The 18061-nt window shown below is 46.0% G+C and overlaps 1 protein-coding gene across 11 annotated transcripts in view; it reads right to left on the bottom strand.

Moving 5' to 3' along the window:
- Positions 1-18061, bottom strand: part of ABLIM1 (actin binding LIM protein 1) — a 306271-nt gene that overhangs the window by 64694 nt on the left and 223516 nt on the right. For 2 of the 11 annotated variants that reach the window (XM_027112676.1, XM_027112675.1), the window contains exon 1: positions 16794-17020. The exons of 8 other annotated variants lie outside the window; for them this stretch is intronic. The gene's annotated coding sequence lies outside the window, so the exon portion shown is untranslated. Of the gene's footprint in view, positions 1-16793; positions 17021-18061 lie in introns of those variants that run through there. One more of the 11 variants, XM_027112677.1, reaches the window with a different exon arrangement.

Genomic DNA, 18061 nt, shown 5'->3' on the forward strand with positions numbered 1-18061 from the left:
GTTATTTCCACTAAAACCATGGCTCTGAGTTATCAACTCTTTCACAGATGGTTCAGCTCTGGGCTGCCTACAGCCCAGTATCAGACTAAAAATATTTTTTCTTCCCCAAGGTTAGAGGAGTCTTCAGGGTGGGAACCAATACCAGAACAGTCAGAAAAATACAACTTGCTTTTAAAAACAACCTTGTATGATTTCCTCTCCCACTGTGGCTGGACTCTACCCCCTTAACAAACAACCAAGCCTTCCAGCCCAGAATCTGCAGAGCCCAGACTCTACCGTTTCACTAGGAGCAGCGGGGAGGGGTGCTCTGGCCATCACTGTCAGTGCTAATGGTCAGGAGCAAGAAGAAACAGAGTGCAAAGTAAATTCTAAGACGGAGAGGGAGATGTATGAAAGGATTCAGGACCCCATGTTTGGCAATACCCAAATCAGAACCCATTTAAAAGCAAAGCTCATGTCTTTGGATGACGACCAAAGCATTTCTGTACCCTGCAAAGAAAGAGATACATGATTCACATTCCAGTCTTTACAGCCTGGGTGGGGGCTTGCTCTGCGACCAACCCTCTGGATTCCTCTGGAAGGGCAGGCCTGGGGCTGGAGCCAGGATAAGCAGAGAGTTCTGCCCAGGAGGGCAGGTACCCTGCCAGCCGCACCTGCGGCCCCCTCCCACCCGTTATGTCAGGTGACAGAGGGTCCTGTCAGAGGGGAGCCAGTGACCTTGTCGTGGCTAGATGCTGGGACTCAGATGACAGCCTGAGTCACAGACATGGACGGGTGATTCTGTGCAGTCACACAGCTCTGGAACCTTTGAAGTGTTAGACCCTGTGACCTGAGCCGATGTCAAGCCTGCACTTTGCCCCAGGGCAGCAGACTGGCCCGAGTTCTGAGGTTAAGGCATCCAAGTGCTCCTTAGCAAAGTCTACTGAACTTAGTCAAAGCCAGCCGGCTCCTCTGACGACAGACAGGCAGGCAGGCACACCGACAGGAAAAGCCCAGCTGCCCGGAAAAGCAGCCACTCTGCAAAGAAATGCTGGTCGTCCTTCCTCCTCACCACTCAGCAACTGGACCAGAGGCCCTTTACTGAGCTAAGGACATTTAAACGGCAGGTTAGTTTTTATTGAACACCACATGGTTCACAATCCTCTCTGGATAAAACGTCTTTAATGTCATCCCATTACCTACTGACAAAAGTTGAACTTCCTACCCCGGCATTCAACAGCCTCCACAATCTGGTCTCAATCTACCTGTCCAGCTTTAAAGAATTATAGGTTCCCCTCGAGAGAGGTGGAGTAGCTCTGGGGAAGGGCTTGGGCACCAGCAGCTTTAACGAGCTCCCCTAGTGATTCCCAGGTGCAGCCCAGGCTGAGAACTTCTAGAGTGAGCCTTCTCCAACTCCCCAGATTCGGGCATTCCCTTCGACTTGCATTTATTTCTGGTCTCGAATATATACTTTTTAAACATTGATGGAAGTAGACACCCATTTATCTAATGCAATAAATTATAACTGCTGGTTACTTAACCGGTTTTCCCACTAGACTTTTCACTTCTCAGAAGGACACTGTCTTATTCATTTTCATATTTCCAGAGTCTTGTAGGTGTTGAGCACATAGCAGGTATATTTTGCAAAAACAGTCTACTTTATATAATAAAATACCAATGCTGCAAGCATTGGGTCAAAAGCTGCCTTCCCTAGGGACTTTTCTTATCAATTTCACCTGGATAGGACCCCGCCTTATCTGCACTCTTAAATAAACAGCATTCATTTATTCCATTCATATAGTGCCTTGAGCTTCTAGATATTTCTGTGTTTTAGGACCGCCACTAACTTTTAAGTTCCATTAAGGCAGGGACCGTGTCCTTTATAATTGTATATTATAACAATAATTATGCAATCAGCTAGCAAGTACAAGCATTAAATGCTAAATGCTTGTTTAAAGAATGAATTATACCTCAAACTAGTAGACCCAAAATATGTTAGGTAAGTATAGCACTGAGAAGAATTACCATGCTGTAGAGCAATGACAGAATGAATTTTTGAAATCAAACTATATTGGTAAATTTACATTAGGATTTTATTCTATTCTAAGCTGTTTTCCTTTTAAAAATTCTTTTTTATCCCCTCTCACCTCTTTGTAGAATAGTCCTACTTCCTGTAATTTGCTCCTAATACATTTCCTGGGAAAGAGTGATTCTAATTCTTTCAGTATGAAACAAACAGGTCACCTGCAAAAAACACTCCCAACTCTCAAGAGAAAAACCAACTGTCTATATTCTCCAATATCATCAAGTTTAAAGGCCTCCCTTTCTTATGGGACCAAACAGCTGTCCCTCTGCCACTCTCTCCAGCGTGAAAACGGTGGCATCACTTCCTTATCAACAAACTATTTCAGGTGCACAGATGCTCTCTTAGCATCTTCCTGGAAAGGCTGGTCCAGGCACTCCCCATTCAAGACAAGTCAACTGCCTTCTGTCCAATTAGGACAGGACAGCTGCTCCCGCTTCCTCGCTGCAGGCCAGCCGTGATGAGCACAAGATGACTGAGATTCGTAAACCTCGCTGAGAGGGATACTGATTCCAAAAATAATGAGTCTGTTAAAGGCAGGAGGCTGAACAAACTGCTGTGTTCCAACCCAATGTAATGCACGTATGGGAGCGCCTGGTATATAGTAATGTCCAGCTGTGTTTTCTAGGGACCAGAGGCCTGTGTGCATGAGGTCAGAGCCTTTAGGCAGGAGCCTTGTTCATTTCTGCATCCCCAGTTTGTGCAAACAGTAAGTGCTCAAGAAGCATTCACTGAACGAAAGACTCGGCCCTGGGATCAAGAGGAGGGGACAGTGGGTGATGATGATTCAAGGGGTCAGAGAAGACGTCACAGAAAATGGCCCTGTAAATGGAGATTAGAAAGGTAAGCAGAATCTCCCTTTCATTACTATATGCACCAAAACTCAAGACTTTTTTCCCTATCGCTCACATCACAGCCAAGAACATATCCACCTGGACCCCTCCATCTACCCTCTCTTTCCCTAACACACAAAAGCAAACCCAGAAAACCAGACATTTCTTTACCTCGAGTTGCTTTTCTATATAATTTCCATATATAATGGTCAGCTAAAAGCTCATTTCTTACCCCTTATACATTTAACTGATAGATGGGATAAACTGAGAGAACAAAAATCACAGAGGGGATAGAAAGAGAAGAAAGAAGGATACTAGCTCTTCATTGCAGAAAAGCAGTGATCTTAGAAAACTGTGTTTCAAACATCCCAACCATGCGACATAACGGCTCAGAACAGGAAGAAATTAGCTTTATTTCAGTAACAGCCAGTATTCTACCACCCCTTAAATCAAGCAAAAATCATTATCATACACACACACACAAAGCCACTGGCAGGCAACATCCGACAGTAATGATTTCACACTCAATTTATCCCGAGCTAGCTCATACCACATCACAGCAATTTCGCCGGGTAGACTTGCTTCCGTTCACCTCTTCCTAACCTAGAGTAAACGACCACCAATAAAAGTCCAACTCAGCCTGCAGCACTAGTGGGCTTAGAGTCGACGTGAATTTAATGTCCCTCACTAATTCTGGTGGCTGGAGAGAGCAAAGGGCGTCCCTCATTAACCAGGAACAAAAGAACAGCTAAATGGTTCTTAGCATTCCTGTCTAGTCCAGAGTATGTAGACATAAGCGATTGATTTTTCTGAGAAAGGTGATGGATTCAATGCTACCAAGAAATATATCCTTTACCAAAGAGATGGCAAGGATTAGTGCCCTGGCAGACTCTAGTTGGCTACTGATATCTGCTAAGTTTGGGTCACGTTTCAAATTTCCAAGACAGAGAGATTCTTGAAAATGTCATCACAAGCCTGAAAAGTTTTCAAACGATGCTATCCCTCAAATGATGGTACCCAGGGAATCACTGTGTCTGGCCTCTAGGCTGTATGGGTATCTCTTCTTGGACTATCTGCAGATTAGTTACCTCAGGTGGCTTGCTCTATGCTGCTCGCAGTACTCAGAGAATAAGAAGTTATTTTTCAATATTAGATAGAAATAAACATAATTAAGACATGAAATGGGCACTTTTTTTTGCGGTACGCGGGCCTCTCACTGTTGTGGCCTCTCCCGTTGCGGAGCACAGGCTCCGGACGCGCAGGCTCAGCGGGCTCACGGGCCCAGCCGCTCCGCGGCATGTGGGATCTTCCCGGACCAGGGCACGAACCCGTGTCCCCTGCATCGGCAGGCGGACTCGCAACCACTGCGCCACCAGGGAAGCCCGAAATGGGCATTTTGAATTATGAGCTGTTCTGTTAATTTATGCAATCATTCCCCCGAATTAATTTTTATAGTTGAACTAGAACCGTACCTTTCCAGCAGTGAGTGCATAAAAACACAAAAAGGCATTCAAAGTACAGGAAACGGGCTTCCCACAGGCCACTCAGCGGAGTTTAAAACTGTGTCTACACTATTGCGATCCTGTTTAGAAATTTAAAAGCATTAGTCTGAAAACTAAGAGGCACAAAGCACCCGTCCTTGATAGCTACCACCATGGCACCCTTAGGGATTAAAGATTCAATTAAGAGTCTCCACGGGCTTTTGGCCTGAATGCAAATGCACCTTTCAGAGAAACAAAAAATCTAAAACACATCTGGGGACATCTCCCAGCGCCTGAACGCGGGTTGGTCCAGGTGAATGCGCAGTGGGTGTACAAGAACAAATCCACGCCCGAGATCACATTAATAGCAAGTCAAGACCAGGGTCATTTAGAAGTAACGTGTGGCTGAGGCTACCCCACGCTCATGATCCCCCAGTGAGCGAGTTAAGGCCACCCTGCTTTGGGGAGAGCCTCATCCTCCCCACAACTCCAGTCACAGGAACTGCCATCGTCTCCACGACCCACCACGGGCCACAGAGAATGATCCAGGCTGGAAAGGTGACCACACCATGGCAATGGCACCTTCCCCAGGACTTCCTGAGGTGAGCAGGGGAGAGAACAGCCTTTTCCACTGAGGTTGAGCTGCTCGGAGCCCCTGTAGCCCCGTCCTTTCCAAGCAGAGAGAGTAGGTTTGTGAGCACGAACACACCTGCAGAGACAAGCCGACGCCCAGAGCACACACACAGCACCCGAGGCCCAGGCTTCAGCCCCTCCGGCCCTCTGTGGCGGCCTGGTCCTGTTGTGCTTTACTCGGTGTTAGGGGTTGACTTGTGCCCCCTAAGAAGATACGTTTGTTGCAATTCCAATTCCCAACACCTCAGAATGTGCTCCTCTTTGGAAACCGGGTTGTTGCAGATGTCATTAGTTAAGATGAGGTCAGACCAGAGTTAGGTTGGCTCTTAATCCAGGATGGCTGGTGTCCTCATACGAGGAGGAAAGGGTGACAGGCTTCCTTAGAATGCCAGGTCACAGGAGGCAGAGATTGGAGTTACGCTGCCACAAGCCAAGGAATGCCTGGGGCTACCAGAATCTGGACCAGGCAAAAGGAACGCCCCCTCCTGCCCTCACAGAGGCCTCGGAGAGAGCCTGGCCGTGCCAACACCTTGGCTGTAGACTTCTAGCCTCCAGAACTGTGAGAGAATAAATTTCTGCTGCTTTAAAGCCACCCGCTTTGTAGTACTTTGTTACGGCAGCCCTAGGACACTAAGACAGCTGGATTGAGGTGAGTTTCTGCCACTTTTGACCAAAGGTGCTGTCTCCCAGTGGAAAGTGGGCTGGCCTCACTTCTCAATTTTAGAAACTAAAACCTTTTTGCATCCAAATGCCTTGTGCAACACAAATAACAGCTGTTTTCTCAAACTGTTAAAAACAAGTGACGGGGCTTCCCTGGTGGCGCAGTGGTTGAGAGTCCGCCTGCCGATGCAGGGGACACGGGTTCTTGCCCCGGTCTGGGAAGATCCCACGTGCTGCGGAGCGGCTGGGCCCGGGAGCCACGGCCGCTGAGCCTGCGCGTCCGGAGCCTGTGCTCCGCAACAGGAGAGGCCACAACATAAAAACAAGTGACGTACCCAGCCACAATCCTTTAGTTTTGCATGAATACAACTTTCTTCTGAAAAATTATACAAATAGATGGTGTTGGTAATCCAGGCCTCACGCTGGAGTCAAACCTCGAAACTCAACTACCAGTGCTGGTTAATTTCAGAGCAAGGCCACCATTCAGCTGGCTCCAACTGAACTAAAAACCCCTGCGGATTACAAAGGAAAGCTTTCCTTCTGCTTTCTTTTGTTTTTTTAAAATAAATTTATTTATTTATTTTATTTATTTTTGGCTGCATTGGGTCTTCGTTACTGCGTGTGGGCTTTTCTCTAGTTGCGGCGAGCGGGGGCTACTCTTCGTTGCGGTGCTCGGGCTTCTCATTGCGGTGGCTTCTCTTGTTGCGGAGCACCGGCTCTAGGTGCACGGGCTTCAGCAGTTGTGTCACGCGGGCTCATTAGTTGTGGCTCGCGGGCTCTAGGGCACAGGCTTAGTAGTTGTGGCACAGGCTTTGCCGCTCCGCAGCATGTGGGATCTTCCTGGACCAGGGCTTGTACCCGTGTCCCCTGCATTAGCAGGCGGATTCTTAACCACTGTGCCACCAGGGAAGCCCTGCTTCCTTTTCAATTAAGGTGTCAGATATGCAAATACTTTTCTCATTAGCCTCTTATTTTGCTGAACTTGGCAAGAAAATTCCTCGAAGTCTTGCAGTTCTGGCCGGTGATTTCTGTGACTGATCTTAGACTTGCAAATAACTCTCAGCAGATGCCATTCCTGGGGCTGCCAGGGTTCTCCTCAAAAAGCAGGGCTGCTGATTATGACAAGAATGAGGCAGGGAGAAAAACTTGAACAGGAAGAACACTGATGTTTAGACAGAGGACATGGAGTGGGTTGAATTGTGGCTCCTTCAAGGTATGTTCACCTGGAACCTCAGAATGTAACCTTGCTAGGTATAGGGGTTTTGCAGATGGAATCAAGGTAAGGATCTTGAGAAGAGGTCATCCTGGATTAGGGTGGGCCCTAAATCCAATGACAAGTCCTTACGAGAAAAGAGAAGGGGAAGCAGATCGAGAGACACAAAGAGGAAGGCCACGGGGAGACTGGCAAAGATTGGAGTGATATGTCCACAAGCCAAGGAACGTCAGGATTGCCAGCCGTCGTCAGAAGCCAGGAGAGAACATGGGACGGGTTCTCCGTCAGAGCCTCCAGAAGGAGCCCACAACCCTACTGACACCACCTCGATTTCAGTTGTCTGGCACCCAGGACTGTGAGTGAATAGATTTCTGTGGTTCTAAGTCACCAAGTTTGTGGTCCTTTGTTACAGCAGACCTAGGAAATGAACACAGGACACCTCCAAAAGCACAGACACTGAAGGGCAGGCACAGGGCGGGTCTAACCTCATTCACCACAAACCATATTCCACAGCACTACACAAAACTTGGCATCTTCAGGATTTCACAGAAGTCTCTTCATAATCAATCATGATGTTAATCCTAAAATTTGCTTGGAAACCTTCATCGTCATGCAAAGTCATGTATTAACTTGCCCCTTTGTACACGGTGCTGGGCTGGGAGCAAGGAGGCTGAAGCGATCCCCCCTCCAGAGCGGCTCACGTGGAGGGCCGCTCAGACACACGGGATGATGTGAAGCCAACGAGACATCATCTTTGACTGTCGGCCAGTAATTATTTACATCTATAGTTATTCTCTTGTATTTGTTATGGTTTCTTGGAGCAAGGTAAAGAATGAGGCCACTGTGTGGCCTTTAGGAATCAAGTCCTAAATCCATAAGCACTGGCCCTGAGTCACTGCCAAGCGAAGAAAAGGAAACTGTAAAACAACAGGCACAACGTGGTCCTATTTGTCTAAAACAAGGACATATACCCTCCCACGTTTATCTGTGCATTGGAAACAGGAGAAAAGCAAGATACAGAACTACATTCGGGATGACAGAAGCCATGTGCCTAAACTCCAGATATGTAAACACTTCCGTGGCTGCCAGGGACTCGGAACAACACCCACCACTGGGGAGCGGGGGTGGGGAGGGAGAGGGGGATGTCTACTGGGATGTCTACAGCTGGCAAACTGTAGCCCTGCTTTTGTAAATAAAGCTTTATTGGAACGCAGCCATGTCCATTCGTTTGCGTGGTGTCCATGGCTACTCTGGCCCTTCAACAGAAGAACTGAGTGGCTAAGACAGAGAGAGTAATGGTCCATGAAGCTGAAAATATTTACTATCTGGCCCCTTGCAGAAAGAGTCTGTACAGACAGAGTTACCATCTGCCCTCTGCCTTGTATGATTCTACACCATGTGCTTCTTTGTTTATTCATTTAAAATGAGCACACATTACTTTGTAAAGAAAACTTTTAGAAGTTCTCTACTTGGACAGGGCAGGGCATCCCACGCAGTCATCAACGATCTTCCTGGAAGCAGGTGGAAACTCACATGTTTTCAGGATAAGAAGGGAAGGCCTTCTTCTGGCCTGGCCTGGAAAGGGAAGGTGTCTCAAAACAAAGAGAATATAAAACAAAGCTTTGAGCAAAAATTCTCAAATATCCACGGAATGACCAGCAGAGAAATTCACTCAACTCCCTAGCATCCTGCTTTCACGCAATAGCTTTAATATTCCGAAGGCCTTTTGGAGTACTTTTTTTTTTTTTTTGTACAATAAGCAGAGAAGTAGTTGAATGGGGTGGCCTGGGGAGTGCTGGGGGTGGTGAAACACAGAACTGCTCTGAGGCTTGCTTTTCGCTGTCACCAATAGGTTGTACCTTCTTATGTTTTCTGGGTCTCAATATCCTTAACTTTAAGAAGGTCAGACCAGATTAAGTCTATGTAACGTTCCTGCCATGGTATTTCTAGGGGTCTTGAGCCGGAATTACCTTTAACACAGAAAAGCAGGTAGAGAAGAGATCTTTCAGGTTGGTGCCAGGCCAGGTCTGGGAACCAGCCAACTGAGGTGCAGCCCGTGTCAGTGTGAGCTCAGATTAGGCAAGGCCCCAGTTACCAAATGGCTCTGGGCTGGAAGTAATGCATGAACTCAGTCAGAAATTCCTTTCCAATACTCTCATTGCAAAACCAGTTAAATTCCAACCACGAGACACCGTTATTAATGAGCACACCCAAGACCATTAAGGAGCTTGAGAGTTTTGTGTTAAAAAGTCACAGTCCCTCCAATTTTGCTCAGGGATGGTTAAAGGGCCAGTAGTGGCTGTGATGGACAGAGAAGCTGGGTCACATATTGGGGTTCGTGACAGATTCCACACACATGCTACCCACGACAGAGCGCCTCTTGGTGGTCCCACCCCCAGCGCTGGAGGGCCTTTCGATTTTATCACACGTGAACTCCATCTTCCTGCTTATCCTCCCACCAAGGAAAATGGGAACCAGCTGGGTTGGCCCCAACCCTGGGTGAAACTTGGTTCTGCGCCAAGGAAAGCTCTGACGGACCAGCCTTGTCAGGACTCTGCCCTGTTAGAGTCGTCATCGGGACTTGTCGTGTGCTGGAAAGTTCAAGCTGCCAGACGATGAGGGACCTGCTCGCAACACACCAGCACAGTCTGCCTCGTTCCTGCCCGAAGACTCACATTACTGGGCACACCAGATGCGGACACCTGGGGCATGAGCGCAGTTAACTCCTTCCACCACAACGCTATGAAAGTTCAGCAGCTTTTATCACCTTAGAACGGAATTAGAGAATTACATGCACGTGTCACCAGAGGCTTCTGATCTTGGCTTTCTACCTCAGCAATGGAACATCCTGGGGCCAACCAAACTCATAAAGACTGGTGTCAGCCCTTCTTCCATATTTTTAACGCAACCAAGTGGAGGGGCAGGCAATTGGAAGCACCTGGTTGTGTTAAAAATATGGGAAGAAACACTGACACAGTTTACATTTTTAGGCTTTTTCCTAGGTTTTTTTTTTTTTTTTTCACTTGAAATGTCCATCTATGGCTGCTAGGTTCTTTTCTTAGTGAGAAGCTTTATGTTCTAAGGGAAATCAATGTAACGCTGGGAGCTGAAAACAGGGAAAGTGGTCCCTAGGGCTGCCCAGGAACCAGCTCGGTTAAAGTTCGTATGCATGACTCAACAATAGCTGAACTTTTTAACTAATGGATTTGCTTACATGAGAAAAATGAGAGTTTAAATAATCAATTAAGCCCTGACAGTTTAAAAAAAGTGACTTAAGATACACCAGCTAGTTAGAGATGAGCTAATAAGCTCATCTTTACACTATTTATATAATATTGCAAATAATATTATAAATAATGTTTATATTATAAATAATGCTTATAAGCTCAAATAATAAGGAAGAGAGGGAGGAGGTGAGGTGAGTTCTTAGGTTTCATTCATTTGGCAAAAGCTGATGGCGGACCAATTCTCATCAACCTGATGAAGAGGAGACAAATGCTGTGGAATATGGGCTTTGGAGACAGACATCATGGATTCAAATCCAGGCCCTGCCAGTAATCATCTGGGCAGCTGCTCTGAGCCTCAGTTTCCTTATTTGCAAAACAAAGGTGAAAGTAATACAGAGTAATGCACATGGGTGAAAGGACATTAATGAGATAGGGTTATAAAGTGCAGTAAGAACTAATAATAACTACAGCCATAATCACCCTTTATTAGATATTCCTGTACCGATGCTTACCCTGCAGAGGTGTGGCTGACTCCAAAACAAGGGACTACAACAGGTGGCACTGTTGGTGTGATGTGCCCAGTGAGGTGGGCATGGGGGAGAAAACCACCCAAGACCACTGTGGAGGGGGGCACCACAGAAGGGGAGTGCTTGGTTAGATTTAAAGGGGAGCAGGAGGTTACTAGGCAGATAGCACCCCCCGCCTCCTTCCCTCCCTCCCCATTCATTCCTCCATCTATCCATCCACCATCCATTTATTGAACACCTACCTACCTTCCATCAGACACTATTTTATTTTATTGTATTGAAGTACAGTAGATTTACAATGTTGTGTTAGTTTCTGGTGTACAGCAAAGTAATTCAGTTACATATATCTATTCTTTTTCAGATTCTTTTCCATTATAGGATTATAGGTTACTACAGGATATTGAATGTAGTTCGCTGTGCTATATAGTAGGACCTTGTTGTTTACCTGTTTTATATAAAGTAGTGTGTGTCTGTTAATCCCAAGCTCCTAATGTATCCCTCCCCCACCCTTTCCCTTTTGGTAACTATAAGTTTGTTTTCTACGTCTGTGAGTCTGTTTCTGTTTTGTAAATACATTCATTTGCAGATCCTGTTTTAGGTGCTGGGAATATGGCAGCACCTGTCATGAAGTTTACATTCTAGCAACAGGTGACAGACAATGATGTGTATACAAACAAGGAAGAATTTCATATTGTGGAAAAAAAGTGCCAAGAAGAGAATAAAACAGGGCCAGGGGACAGAAGGTGACCTGGGGGAAGAATGTTCCAGGCAGAGGGAACAGCGAGTACAAAGACCCCCAAGACGGCGAGAGAGTGCTTGAGAGACAGAAAGAGGGCCAGTAGGCTGGAGTGAATCGAGGGGAGAGATGTAGGTGCCTTGGGGGGGCAGGGCAGGAGCTTAATTGCAGAGGGCTGGCTAAGCCAAGGTAAGGTTTTTCAATAGGTTTTTACAGTTCTGAGGTTAAAAGTCAAAACAAAAAAACCCACAGGGGTTTCCCTGGTGGCGCACTGGTTAAGAATCCGCCTGCCAATGCAGGGGACATGGGTTCGAGCCCTGGTACGGGTCTGGGAAGATCCCACGTGCCGCGGAGCAACTAAGCCCGTGCGCCACAACTACTGAAGCCTGCGTGTCTAGAGCCCGTGCTTTGCAACAAGAGAAGCCACCGCAATGAGAAGCCCGCGCACTGTAACGAAGAGTAGCCCCCGTTCACTGCAACTAGAGGAAGCCCACGCGCAGCAATGAAGACCCAACGCAGCCAAAAATAAAATAAATAAATGTATATATATTAAAAAAAAAGGTACATCATTTTTTCCTTATGCTTTAAAACTCTTTAAAAACCACAAAGGAGGGCTTCTCTGGTGGCGCAGTGGTTGGGAGTCCGCCTGCCGATGCAGGCGACAAGGGTTCGTGTCCCGGTCCAGGAAGATCCCACATGCCGTGGAGCAGCTGGGCCCGTGAGCCATGGCTGCTGAACCTGTGCGTCCAGAGCCTGTGCTCCGCAACGGGAGAGGCCACAGCGGTGAGAGGCCCGCGTACCACAAAAAAAACCCCACAAAGGAAGACTGGAAATCTGCACTCGCCAGCACCCCCCACCCCAGTCCTTAGGCCCTAAACTTTGTTATGTAAGAACCAACACCTTCTTTAATCTGTTGCCAGAACAAGATACACTTTGCATCCTAAACAAGCTGCCAAAACAAAGCAGAAAGCTGGGCTAAAACTCTGTTAGAGGATGTTCTGAACTGTTCAAAACACATTTCTCTATCTTTTCAAGTATGTTTATTTGGACAAGGTATACGGATATAAGCGCGGATGCAAGGAGCCAGCTGCAGAGCCCCAAGACAAACTAACACTATTATTATTTAGCAGGAGGGTAAGATAAAAGCCGCCTTAAGTGTAAGCAAGTATTCCTGCTTCATCTAATGTTTATGAGCAAAAAAACGCCCTCAATGTGAACCAGCAATGCTGAGGAGGACACAGACACGTATTTGCCAAAGACATTTCAGGCTTGGTGAACAGGAAAAGCAGTGGGGTTTGTTTCCTCTTTTATTAGGGCCCCCTCCCTGCAAGGTCACAGTTTAAGCCTGGGCAGCTTAAGGCACCAGTTAGACTCATTCTTGCCCATATAGACTCATACCAGGGACTCTGCTTTAGAAAACGGAGCAAGGGACAGTCTTTGAATCACAGCATTAAGGCCATCTTGGGCTCCTTTACATACCACTACTACATCTTTACATCCTGCATATTCCAGGGAAGTCCCCATTTCAAGTCATCTGCCTCATCTGGACACCCCATGTCCTGATATCTGATTCAAGAAATGTGGGCTCTTTTTTTTTTGTGGTACGCGGGCCTCTCACTGTTGTGGCCTCTCCCGTTGCGGAGCACAGGCTCCGGACGCGCAGGCTCAGCGGCCATGGCTCACGGCCCCAGCCATTCCGCGGCATGTGGTATCTTCCTGGACCGGGGCACGAACCCGTGTCCCCTGCATCGGCGGGTGGACTCTCAACCACTGCGCCACCAGGGAAGCCCGAAATGTAGGCTCTTTTAAGCAGCACTGTTCTGACTTCCCAGTAGACACTCCCAATTCTCGAAGACTTCATACCCTAATACATAAGAATATATAAGGCATATTTTTTCATTTGTGATCTACAAGTTCATTGGACTGGATAATTTTCTTAAAAACAAAGAGGATGGGAATACATTGCCTTTAGGTCAAGTCCTAGGCTTGGCATGTTCTTCTCACTGAAGCCACAAGGCAGCTTTAGCACGTGGGGCTTTAAATATAAGAGCATAAGTTTAATATCTGGACCTCAGGAAGAAAAATTTATAAAGCTCTCCCCTCCAAATTTTACAACCCACAGAACCACTATTCCTATATCCTTAAAAGATTTCCCTGGTAGTCTTTCAAACATTAAAGGCTGCTTGGATGGGGAATGGATTTGTCCTTTTGAAAAAAAATACACAGAATAGACAATGCGGACAGGACACAGGTGGTAGACATGCGAACTTCTTGCAGACCAAGCTCCCGGGTGGTCTTTGTATGGGAATCACTGACATCCACTTGTTTATTCATCAACTACTGAGCAGCCAGCATCCGTAGTCACTGTGCTACATCCTGGTGATAAAATGGACCTAAAATACTTATGTTTTCTGCATTCATAGATCTTAGATCTAGTAAACGAGGGAGTGGGTTTTCAAATGAGGAAATGCTTCTAAGAGAGCACAAGGTGTCGGATACATAGGTACCTCCAAGTAGAGGTAAACGGAAGATGTGCTTTGTAATGAATCACAGAAAACACCACGGGCCATTCCAACCCATCACCAAGAATGACTCCAACAAGTAGAGGTGTTTCCTGATATGCTCAGCCAATGTCAGGCACCACCCCTACCCGAGCTGGGTCTGAGGAGGGTTTCCTCCCCAGAGCAGCCTGTGGCCACTCCTTGCAACATACCATGGTGTTCAGCACATATCATGTTCTTGGAGAAATGCCAAGAACACGTAATACATATAGTTTGTATATCAGATCGTTGTTTAATAAGATTATGAATGTATACTTATAAAATTTAAAGCTATAATTAGAACATAGGTCCACCAAGAAAAGTTAAGTAGAACTAAGCAAAATTGGCTATTTCCAATGTTTTGTTCCAGAATTTGTTACGATTTCATTTTGTAATGTGTTAACCTCTGAGAGCAAACACACAACAGCATATGCTAAAGGTGTAAGAAAACTTTTAAACGGAAAAAGTTCCAGCCATTGACTTTTTTGTTATCTGTGAATTGGAAAAAGGCTGTGACTATTTTATTTCATTGACAAAATGAGACCCAACTCTCAATCAGAAAGTCTGAGACTTACTGGTGCAGAGGGGGAAAGGAAAAAAGAAATGGAAGCACTTAGCTACAGGTTCCAGAAGAAAAACCAAATAGGTGTGCCCAGATTTACACACAAGGCATACCTATTTTTTACACCTTATAAAACGTGCTATAATACGAGATGCTTTTTTAAAAAAAAAATAGTGCATTTCTGGGATGCACTTAAGATAGGATTCCTTTCAGAGAAGTTTGATTAGGCACTGCAACAAATAAGGCCCACAAAGGACCAGGAGGGGAGAGGCCAGGGGCAGAAGAATGTATATGGAGAAGAGTGCTTAACCCCTGCTCCACGACCCAGCCCAGGATGTGATTTCAAACAAAAAGAAAACAAAGCAAAGACCAAAATGCTCAGGGCAAAATATTTGTCCCGTTCCTGCTCTTTTGATAAACACTCTCCCTTGGGGTCTTGCCTCCCCGACCCAGCCCTCCCAGTAGGTCTCAAAAGTGGTTACTTAATAGGAGTGGTTCTGAACTGGGGACTGATTTTGCCCTGCAGGGAACATTTGGCAATGGCTGGAGATGTTTTTAGTTGTTGAGTTGGGGAGGGAATTGCTACTGTCATCTAGTAGGTGGGTACCAGGGATGCTGCTAAACACAGGACAGTTCCCCACAGCAAAGAATCACCCCATCCAAAATGCCAGTCGTGCTGAGGCTGAGAAACCCGGTCTACAGGAGGCAAAACCATGATCATCCCTCTACAGACTTGGGGTGTTAAGTCCTGAGTATTTTGGACTTTCCCGTCCTTTTAAATTAGCTATTATTTAGTTGGAGGGAAAAACCTGCAGACCTCTGTTGTCATGATATGATAGCCCCTGACCCAGTTGGATAAGCCACAGGTGCAGGGGTTAAACTCACTGACACATGAAAATGCAGAAGGAACCCACTTGAAAACACGAGGTCGAAACGTGCATTGAAAGCTGAGCCAGGCCTCACATTTAGTCTTAAAAACCCTTCTCAAAAGTAATTTATATCGGGCTTCCCTGGTGGCGCAGTGGTTGAGAGTCCGCCTGCCGATGCAGGGGACGCGGGTTCGAGCCCCGGTCCGGGAAGATCCCATGTGCCGCGGAGCAGCTGGGCCCGTGAGCCATGGCCGCTGAGCCTGCGCGTCCGGAGCCTATGCTCCGCAATGGGAGAGGCCACAACAGTGAGAGGCCCACGTACCGCAAAAAAAAAAAAAAAAGTAATTTATATCAAGGAGCTGTGGCAAATTCACCTTTTCTGTAAGTACATCATGACTCAACAAGCCTTTTGATCCATTATAGAATGGCAACAATATTTTAATTAGTTATTTTCACTTACTTGTCAGAACCTGTTTGGATAATCTAAATAACTTCACATCCTCTTAACATACCTCCTGAGACTGTCTCAGAGAAAACAGGCTCAATTTTCTTTTAAATCCCCAGTCCCAGTTCAGGGATAGATGAAGCTGCTATGGCAACCCCACACCTGCTGACTTTTAGGCTAGACTCACTTTTTTTTTTTTAACCTTTCCCAAATCATAAATCTATTTCTTTCATGGTTGAGATGCTTTTTCTTGTCTCATTCCTTCTTCAGTGCTAGCACAGCATGCTTTAAAATTTTTTCTCAAAAATAAACTTTGGAGCATGGTTTGATTAATAACTAGGTTTTCAGAAAACCTGTTTGCATTAGAAAGGCAAGAATCTCTAGATTTCTTACATTTCCTGCCCAAAGATGGTAAAGAGAGGGCACAGTCAGGCTCTTTCAACCTGTAGCTGTAAGACAATATGAATAATACACAAATGTTTTGCTTCCCCATATTCATTCATGGGAAACTTCTTAAAGGAAAAACCCTCACATCTATAGTAACAGATCAATTGAGTCAATTCCCCTCGCCCCTTTTACCACCAGACCCCCCAAATACGATTAAGTTCTTTCATCTCAAACATAAATTCCGCAGAGCTTTACAACCACAGACAAAACAAAACAAAACAATCTGGAAACCACACTCTCCTTTCAATCTTGGGGGTAGCAGTCTGAAAAAACACACTCTTTAAAAGGTCAATAAACTATTTCTCTCAGTCAAATAACCTGCCTTTCCTGCTCTTTGCTACTAGATGCATGGAAAAAAACCTCCGTAGTTCATTTGTATCCTAAGAAAAGCAAAAAGTTTAAGTAAAATGTCCTTCAGGCCAAAGCAAGTGGCTTCTGTCGCCAGGATCCAGCATACCACATCTGGAGGACCCTGGGGGTCTCCAATGTCGCCAAGGAAGCGGGGAATTTCACGTCTGCTCTGCAAAGCCAAGGACACCTCCAGCAACGTCGCTTTACCTTAATCCAGGGCTCCTTTTCTTCTGCTTCGGCTCCTGGTTTTGCTGAGCAGGGAACTCTGGACTTCAAACTCACAACACGGCAAAGAGGCTTGGAAACGCCAGACCTCAGCCCGACAGACCGGGGCTCCCCGCCCGCCTGGGGCACGCGAGCGGGCTCCTCTCTGAAGCAAGGCTAACGAAATGCACGTCTCTCCAGAGACACACACCGGAAAAAAGAACAGACTGGGGCAGGCGTTCCCACCCTCCCTCTCCCCACTGCATTTACTAGTTAAACACACCAGCAACCACTAACGGGCCAGTCCATGTTTCTGAAAAAGGAGGGGGGTATGTTTTCTTTCTTTTTTTTTAAACTGCAGGTGGGGAAAGTACCATTTCTTCACATTCACCCATGCTTGTCTGCACCATTAATCTGACAGCGATTGTCCCCGGGGGCAGAGGCTTGCGTTGAAACCAGTGTCTTGTGCTTTTTAATTTCTTTCTTCGATTTGGGATGATGGAAAGGTACACGACTGAGCATAGAGATCAAATAGCCTCCTCTCCTAAGTCACTGCATTGGAGACACACTTTATGGCATCCTTTCTGTAGGTGTAATAAAACACAGTGCAACTTGATTTGGGTTTCCACTCGTTGTTCAGAATTTTCATATTTCAGAATGTTTGTATTGAGATAAATGGGATCCCCCCCAAACTTCACTTATGAAGCTTCCATGTTTCACACTGTTGGTACATTTTGTATTGCGTCCTTTTACTGCAGTAAAAAAATTACTAGTTACCTACATTCCAGGCACTTTACACACCTTACCTCACTGTCCACTAAACTGTCCTGCAGAAATGCCAGATGAAGCCGCCACAGAAGGCAAAGCCACAGGCTCTGCGTATTTATGAACAGACGGAGCCAGAAACCTTCTACCACGGTGCTAGCACAGCCCCTTTTATGTAGCCCTCCCTTAGAACTAGGGCAAGATTCTGCTGACTCCTGTCATTTTTAACAAGACTAAAGTGATTTAGGGAAATTTTTCATGGAGATTATTTGCTCGTAAAGATCAGCTAATACATAAAAAGACCTTTGTGTGTGTGTGTGTAATCTCTCTAGGTTGGTTTGGAAGCAATCCCAAACACTGCTGAAGACATGTAAGGATTTTAGCAATAGAACAGTGCTTCTAAAATGAAGAGGAAGCCACTGGATTACACATTATAATAACTACAGGGGGTTAGCGAAACTTCTAGAGCATTATCCTTCCAAGGAGTCGAAAGCCCCCATGAATGT

Source organism: Aethalodelphis obliquidens, unplaced genomic scaffold (genome assembly GCF_003676395.1).
Source record: "Aethalodelphis obliquidens isolate GAN/ISIS:26980383/991018 unplaced genomic scaffold, ASM367639v1 scaffold11, whole genome shotgun sequence".
In the NCBI taxonomy this organism is placed as follows: Eukaryota; Metazoa; Chordata; class Mammalia; order Artiodactyla; family Delphinidae; genus Aethalodelphis; species Aethalodelphis obliquidens.